The sequence below is a fragment of the Cupressus sempervirens genome, chromosome 5 (genome assembly GCF_028749045.1).
Source record: "Cupressus sempervirens isolate cs-2001-9-10 chromosome 5, ASM2874904v1, whole genome shotgun sequence".
NCBI classification, from domain to species: domain Eukaryota; kingdom Viridiplantae; phylum Streptophyta; class Pinopsida; order Cupressales; family Cupressaceae; genus Cupressus; species Cupressus sempervirens.
In genome coordinates, this window is record NC_143122.1 from 445,264,666 (window position 1) to 445,274,325 (window position 9,660).

Consider the following 9,660-nt stretch of genomic DNA (forward strand, 5'->3'; position numbering starts at 1 on the left):
TTCCTTGTTGTCATCTGCATGTAGAAACCAATTTTCCACAATCCTCTAATTTAAGCTTTTGCCTCCATGAAATTCATTTAGGTATCTATATTAAGCATTTTCTTAACAACTTCTTCCAAATGATTTCAATTTAAATTGTCGAAATGTTTCCTCCTTCCTCACATCATTCAACAATGTACAATGAGGTATTTTAAATTTTCAACTATTGATTTCATAAATAATTTATCAATTTTTTTTTGGAATCATTGTTTGCATCTCACTTACATTTTAGTTTACCATTTAGCTGTTGTCCAATTATGACAACAATGTAGAGGAATGACAAATCACACCTCTCTATTCTGCAAGGAGACCTAGATGATATTTAAAACTAGGCATTTTTGTTCTTCAAGGAAAGCTACTTTGCATAGAGAAGGAGAAAGAAAATGAAGATTTGAAATAGGTAAGATATTTCCATTATAGCTATAACTTCTATGATAAATTTATAGACCTAGGTGATGGCCATGTTGTTCTATTTTGCCTGGATGCTCATTTGGTTATCTTTATTTTTCAATTTTGTGAGCAGTTGGGTTGCCTTTTAACATCGGTGCCAATACTATATTTGTGTATGCATTTTTATTTTATTTTATGAATTTAGCACTATTTGATGGAGGATGGTAAGTGGGTCCTTGATTGAAGAAGCATAGTTATTAGGAAAATGTTAGTTAGTATGAAAAAATTGTGTATGATGGAACATAGGACAATTATTTGAGAATGGATGTTTGCAGTCTTGTGAAGATAGCCATATATGTAGCAATATCTTCATAATGTGTATAGGGCCAAAATAACCTTTTTTACATCAATCTTGAGAGAAGAACATAATCCTTTGTTATATTTCTCACTTGTTACATGCTTTGGTTTGCATCATCCGTATAAGGAACCCATCAAGAATGGATTCTGAAGGATGTTTGGTTTAACATAGAGAGGATGTTGACATAATGCTTTTAATATAGGCAAAAAGGTGAAGGAATCTTTTTAGAATTATTTGAAGAGAGGCATTAATTTGGCGTATGATTTCCTCTTGTAAAAGTTCCATGATATATATTCTTTTCCAGAGACTTCATATATTGCTTAAAAATCTAGCTCCGTGTTGTCTTTGAACAAGGTATGATGATGTTAATTCCACTTAGAAGATTGATAGAAGGGCTAAAACCTTTGACTATATGATCTCCAAGAAAAATGGGGTGCAAAATGGGGCATGCGACAACATTGGTTGAATTTGATTATGTTGATGTACTTTGGAGAAAATATTTTTAAAAACTCAATTGAGTTGCCACCAAAATCAGTCACCCCTCTTGAGGAAGCAATTCCTTTGTTAAGTCATGTTTGGAGGGTAAGCATAGAAGCTGATCTCCAATGAAATTGCTGAGCCTTTTACAAAGTCCCTTCACAAGATTAGGTTTTTCTGGAGGGTGGATTGGTTCTCTTGTTAATAGTTTTCCTCCTTCTAATAGTGTGCATATATAGTTCTATGATTAATGATGTTCACCACTTATGTGAGTGGTGAACAACTTATGATTATGTATAGATGCGTTTGTCTTTATGTATGTACTGTTATGATTGTTTAGGTTGGTTTGGTTGTAATTTGAGGTCCTAACTGCCCATGTCCCTTCTATGCTTAGCTACATTGCTTATGATTCTGATAAAAGATTATGGAGTTTGACTTTATGCATCTATAGGAGAAAGCACTCTGTATAAATTTCATGATTAGGAGCTTTTTCTGGTGGATAATTCTGATGGCAATTAAAAGTTTCCAATTGCAAACATATATCGTGTATAGGAAGGACTCAATTGCATTACTTATTATGTGTATGAATTATATATTGTGTAGAGGAATGACTCAATCACATTATGTCATGTTCCCAATTTTTGATGGCAGTCTAATTAATTAATTTGATTAACTTGGTTGTCCAAAATAATGAATGTTTTATGAGGACGACTAATTAATCATTTTAATTAAATAAATAAATGATATTAAGTTAATTACTTATAAAGTTATCAAATAAATAAATATTAAAAGATAACCTTATATTTAATTAATTTAATAAAGTGACTTGGACTATAAAATATTTAATAAAGTCACTTAAGAGATAAGATAAAAAATGTTCTAGAAGTCTTTGGAGAAGATGGAGAGAAAAGAATAAATAAGCCCCCGGGGCTCCATTCGAATCAAGCAGTTGTTTATCTCTCTTTGATTTTCAGATTGTGATTCAATCACAGGTGCATTGTAGAACCTAGGGTTTCTGCAATTGTCACAGTTGGCCATTGAGAATGATAACTCTCAATTGGTACGCAATTTTGAGGGTGTGAAATATCATCCAAATTATTGCAGATTGGAAGTGACATTCAGTCATTTCATCAGGGCAATTATTTGTGGCTTAAGGCCAATTTGTGGTTCTTGCATCACTATTCATTCAAGGATCAGAAGGGAAAGAAATTGACATTGTTGCACGAATTATTGCCGAGTTGGAAAGAATTTGGAAGGAGTTAACTCCAAGTCAGGGACTCGATCCAGAACAACAGGATAAGAAGGTGCAATTTGCAGAAGAGATTATAAGCACCAATTATTCCACAAGCAAGCAAATTTCGAGTTGACGGGTTTTGAGCTTTGACATGTGAAATTGGGATTAGGGCCAATTACAAGGTTATGCGGTTAGCTGGCAGTTTGCGGCGAATACTTAAGGGTTGGTTGCAGGTAGAAACTCCAAGTCAACATTGTTCACGGATCGCATACCACACCTCTCCACGGGATTGATCTCGCACTCTCATCCTGGCATATCACTCGTCAACACATGCATTATTCCGTAAGGCATCCTGAAGAAGCGAACGGAAGCAGAAATCGCACAAGGGTTAGTTTTTCGTATCAGTTTCAACCTCCCTAGCGACCAGTAGGCTCGGCCTCGAATAATTAAGGCACCTTCACATGATGCGATCTGCATTTAATCTAATCAAAACTAATCTGGAAATCCAACATAAGATTCGACCATGCAAATTACAGGTCAAGTATTAATTCGTTGGGAAGCCAACGTGTAGGGAAGAATGATTCAGAACCGGCCAGATTCAGCATCGAATCTGAAGAAATTGTGTTCAAGTTTAACAGAGGATGGAAATAAATTAGCGGCATCAGTTTCTCTTAGCTGGGCAGTTCCGACCCAAATTTAATAAGTTCAACAATCAAGGTAGTGATAGTTATTTTGTCCCTTACTTGAGACAGCTGGATGAAGAGTCAGCTCAGACTGACGATTTATAAACAGAATAAAGGATCTGGGACGATTAGAGGGCAGCAGGATACATGCAGGAGAAGTGGTTCAATTGTGAAGGAATTTTGCAAGACTTGCCGTGGAGATAGAGTTGTAAAAGCACGGAAGAAGATTACTTTGGATGTAATGGAAGGTATCGATAATGGAGAGATGTTGTGAGGAACAGATTTCGAAAGTGGTCAGTCAGGGGATCTTCTTGTAACCATAAAGGTTCGTGATGATCCTATATTTTGTAAAGAAGATGCAGACATTCATGTGGATGAAAACATAAGCTTCACCCAGGCCAACTCAGGTTTTCTTTCTTTTACAAGTTCAGGTTTCTGTTGAATTATGGTTAAACAATGAAACATATGATTGTAATAAGAAGTTCTCCCTGAACATTGAAGGTATGAATATATATATATATATATATATATATATATTGCATTTGATTTCTATTGGTGAATTATGTGAGGAATTCTTCTATTCACGATTAATTACATATGGTACAACTCTGACTACCAGAATAGAATTTGACATCAGTTCATCTCTGGTTCGTAACAACTTTGATTGCTAACAGTTTGACGAAATGTCAAACTCTTGAAGTTTAAGATTTTGGTGTTTAAGAAGCAATAATCCTGACAAGGTTATTTCACATTACTTATTATGTGTATGAATTATTGTTAGATGTTTGCAATTTTTTGATTTATATTTTATTTCCAGAACTCAGAGAGTTGACACAACAGTCACATGAAGGACTCAATCACATTACTTATCTAGCTTCCATTTATGTAGGTTCCATTTCTTCTTTTTGTTAGAATTAAACCATAGACAAAAAATAACAATTACATGAAAATATAACCAATAACATAAAATAATAGATCACACAGAAAAGAATACAAGGCACCAAGATTTAACGTGGTTCACCTAATTGTTGGGCTACGTCCACCAAACAACAAGTTCGGTATTATTACAATCCAGTGATTACAACTTGATTACAATCCGTAATCCCTTACAACTCAATACCGCCGCAAGAACCTATTTCACATCACCATTATAAAAAAAGCCCTTTTATACAAGTATTAAACCACTTTAGGGTTACTACATGTCAGCCATAAATTGGTAAATATTAGCCATTACTTTAGTGACGAATCTACGAATGACGAATCTATGAATAGTACCAACAATTTTTTTTTGGGGCGATGCCCCGAGCCCCAAAGAATTAATGAAGTATGTACAATACTTTCCTGATCAGTCACCACAAACTAACAATCTCCCACTTGGGGACTGATCAAACTCCACACTAGACAACAATCTCCCACTTGGAGATTGATCCGATAGTGATGTTGCTACTCTATGAGACTCCCACTTGATCAAACTACCCTGGACTCTACTGTTCTTTTATTCATGTTCAATCTAGAAGACCAACCAAAGCTGAAGAGGAGTTTAGCTTCTCCCTTGTTACTACTTTTGTCAACATATCTACTAGATTGTCATTTGTATGTATCTTCTCTAGCTTTAATTGTCCATCCTCCAAAACTGACCGAATGAAATGGTACCATAACTGTATGTGTTTGGTCTTTGAATGCAAAGCTGAATTCTTTGCAAGGCGAATGGAACTCTGACTATCTGTGAACAAATAATTATCCTTCTAAGGATATCCCAATTCCTCCAAGAAGAACTAAAGCCACATCATCTCCTTAGCTGCCTCTGTAGTAGCTACATACTCTGCCTCTGTAGTGGAGAAAGCATTAACCTTTTGTAACCTAGAAACCCAAATCATGGCTGCCCCACCAACAGTAAAGACATAACATGTAGTACTCCACCTAGTTTCAATATCCCCTGCCAAATCTGAGTCAACATAGCCCTATAAATTAGTAGTAGATCCCTCAAAGTGTAAACACTTATTGGATGTTCCTCTCAAATATTTGAGAATCCATTTGATGACATTCCAATGCTCAATTCCTAGATGACTCATATACCTGCTAACGACTCCCACTGCACGTGCAATATCTGGCCTAGTACATACCATAACATACAACAAGCTTCCTACAGCTAAAGCATAGGGTGCCTTGGACATCTTATCCTCTTCTTCTTGTGTCTTGGGACACATCTCCTTAGTCAACTTCAAATGACTAGGTAAAGGTATGCTGATAGCTTTAGCATTCTCCATAGAGAAACGTTGCAACACCTTCTCAACATAATCAGCCTGAGGTAGTGCCAATGTTCTGTTCTTCCTATATTTACAAATCTTCATGCCAAGGATTTGTTTTGCTACCCCCAAATCCTTCATAGTAAATGCATGTGCTAATTGGCATTTCAGCCCCTTAATGTGATCCATGTTAGACCCAGCTACAAGCATATCATCAACATATAAACATAAAATAATGTAGCTATCATCATCCAACCTCTTAAAGTAGAAACAATGATTTGAATGACACCCACTGTAACCATGCTCATGCATAAAACTGTCAAATTTCATATACCATTGCCGAGGTGCTTGCTTCAAGCCATATAAACTTTTCTTCAATTTGCACATAAGTTCTCCTCACCTTTGACTGCAAATCCCTGTGGTTGAGCCATATATATCTCTTCATCCAAATCACCATGAAGAAAGGCTATTTTAACATCAAGCTACTCCAAATGAAAATCTTCAGTAGCCACAAGACTTAAAATAGTATAGATAGAAGTCATCTTAACAACAGGAGAAAATATCTCATCAAAATCAATTCCCTTTTTCTGTGCAAATCTTTTTACAACTAACCTAGCTTTAAATCTTTTCTTACCTCCTTCCTCTTCTTTCAACATATAAACCCACTTATTTTGTAAAGCCTTTTTACCTGCAGGCAACTTGCACAAGTCTCATGTCTTATTCTTCAGCAAAGAGTCCATTTCATCTTTCATTACAGACTCTCACTGAATCTTAGTATCCACCTGCACAACTTCATCATAACTTTCAGGTTCACCAACATCAGTAAGTAAAATAGAATACAAAGAGGGAGAAAATCTTTGTGGAGGTCTAATTTTCCTTGTTGATAATCTAACATTCACCGGTGTGTGTGGCATTTTTTGTTGTACATCATGAGGAATGGCTGGAACATTAGCTTTTGGAGTATCATTCAGCACTACATAATCATTTTCTTTATTCTCATGTTGCTGCAACAGATCTTTGTACAACACTTTCTCATTGAATATGACATCCCAACTTCTTACAATTTTCTGATTTTCAAAATCCCAAAGCCTATAACCAAACTTAGTAATGCCATATCCAACAAATACACATTTCTCTGACTTAGATTCTAGCTTGGTTCTATTTTCAGAATCTATGTGAGCAAATGCTTCACAACCGAAGGTTTTGAAAAAAGAATAACTCACCTTCTTACCAATCCATGCTTCCTTTGGAATACCACAACCCAAAGGAGTAGAGGGACCTCTATTAATCACACATACAATAGTATTGACAGCCTCCGCCCACATGTGTAAGGGCAACCTAGCATGCAACCTCATGCTCCTTTCACGCTCCATTATAGTCCTGTTCATACGTCCAACCACTCCATTTTCCTGTGGAGTCCTTGGAATAGTTTTTTGTCTACAAATACCATTAGTGGAGCAATAATCTTCAAATTGATGACTGCAATACTCACCACCATTATCAGATCTGAGACATTTTAATTTCTTACCAGTCTCATTTTCAACCAAGCATTTCCATTTCTTAAAAGTTTGAAATACATCAGATTTCTGTCTAAGGAAATAAACCCATACTTTTCTAGTTGTGCCATCAATAAATGTAACATAATAATGAGAGCCACCAAGGCAAGATACCTGAGTCGGTCCCCATACATTAGTATGCACAATCTCTAATTTCTCCTTTTTGTTTTCCTTCCCAATCTTCACAAAACTCACTCTCTTTTGTTTTCCATACACACAACTTTCACAGAAATCCATCTTAACACATTTTAGACCTGGTAAAAGTTTCTTTGACTGAAGTACTTTCATACCTTTCTCACTCATGTGTCCAAGTCTATTCTGCCACAGTGTTGTATCATAATTTATAGCAACTATTTGTTCTCCCTGCTCAACTGCAGCAATTGTTCTTGAACATTCATTTTTCTCTAAAATAATTAAAGTAGAAGGAACAATATGACTTGTACAAAGATATAAGGTGCCTCCTTTCACACCTTTTGCTACTACAAGGGAACCTTTTGAAACCTTCCAATTTTTATCATTAAAAGTAACTACACAACCCTCATCACCGAGTTGCCCTGTTGAAATTAATTTCTTACTCAGCCTTGGAACATGTCTTACCTCATGTAGTAGCCAATGATTTCCATTCTACAACTTAATCTTAATTTTTCCCTTTCCAACAATCTGACAGGGTTCATTATCCCCCAAATAAACAAGTCCAAAATCCCCTTGGATATAATCAATGAAATAACTTCTATGAGGTGTAGCATGAAAAGAAGCACCAGAATCTAAAACCCATGAATCATCAACACTTTCTAAAGATAGAACAAAGCATCCTCTTCGGATTTGTTACTTACCACATTTGCTTCCTTATCTCCATCTAATTTATCTCCTTCATTTTTCTTTTGATTCTAACAATCTTTCTTTTTATGACTCAGTTTCTCACAGTACTAGAAGTCATTGGGTCCTCTCGATTGAGACCTCCTCCCCTTTGACTTTCCTCTTGATTTTTCATGATTTCCAGAGTTACTTCCTCTCTCAGTCATTCTGCCCCTGCTTTGTGCATTCAAAGCACTTCCTGATGTAGATCCACTTGAGGTTTTCCTACGAGTTTCCTCACTCAAAATAACACCGATCACATCATCATATTTTAGGGTACTAGATCTAGGAACATAATTACTCATAGGCATTACCAAGCCATTCCAGCTTTCAAGCAAAGAACACAAAATCAAGAGAGCCCTAATTTCTTCATCAAAATTGACATTCACAGAAGATAACTAACTAGTAATAGTATTAAACTCATTTAAATGATCTGTAATAGATCCACCTTCTGCCATTTTTATATTAAATAAATGCTTCATGAGAAATACCTTGCTTGAAGTGGAGGGCTTTTCATATAGTTTTGCTAGGGTTTGCATCAATTCTTCTGTCATCTTTTCTTTTGTAATATTAAATGCCACTGATGGTGCCAAGCATAATTGAATGCTTCCAAGTGCCTTTCTGTCTAAAAGATCCCATTCATCATTTGACAGAGATCCCTGATTCTTGGCTTTTCCTTCCAACGGCTTCCATAAATCCTTCTGATAAAGATAGTCTTCTATTTGCATCTTCCAGAACTAGAAGTTCTGCCCATTAAACCTATCAACTCTCAGCTTACCCTCGTCTGCCATTGCTCCCACTTGATCGTGAGACTCACACTCAATTGTGAGACTTTCCTATAGAGGATAACTGAAAAAACAACCTTGCTCTGATACCACTTGTTCGGATTAAACCACAGACATAAAATAACAATTACATGCAAATATAACCAATAACAGAAAATAATAGATCACACAGAAAAGAACACAAGGCACCAAGATTTAACATGGTTCACCCAATCCTTGGGCTACATCCACCAAACAACAAGTCCGATATTATTACAATCTAGTGATTACAACTTGATTACAATCCGTAATCCCTTACAGCTCAATACTGTTGCGAGAACCTATTTTTCATCACCACTATAAAAAATCCCTAACCCTAAGCCCTTTTATACAAGTATTAAATTGCTTTAGGGTTACTACATGTTGGCCATAAATTGGCAAATATTAGTCATTACTTTAGTGGTGAATCTACGAATAGTACCAATTTTTTTTCGCGACGATGCCCTGAGCCCCAAAGAATTTATGAAGTATGTACAATACTTTCCTGACTAGTCACCACAAACTAACACTTTTCCACCTTCCTTTCTGAATAAAGTAAAACATTTTAAATGGAATATTTGTAGTACGAAAGAGATAAATTTGACTTATATAAGGGAATGGAAAATATATTAATCAAGAGACAATTATGTAAAATTTTATACATATATTATTAGAAAGACATGTAGAGTTGAGAGAATTTTGAATTTTGATTACCAATTATATCTGAACATTTCTTATGAGAAATGAGTTTTTATGGTTTCTTAAAATAAGTTCTTCTCTATTTAGAGTATTCAACCACTTTGCTGAGTAATATTTTTTCTCACTTCTTAGTTCTTCAATTTTAATTTTTATGCTTTCATTCGATCTTCTCTTTTTGCTTCTACATTGTATATGGAGAAATACTATATTGCACATTTGTCTTCTTGTCTATGTAGGCATGCCTTAGATGTCTTAAATTATATTGTTGGTAGTCTCATATTGCATAACTAGATTCTCTTGTGGACCACTCCGAACTAAAG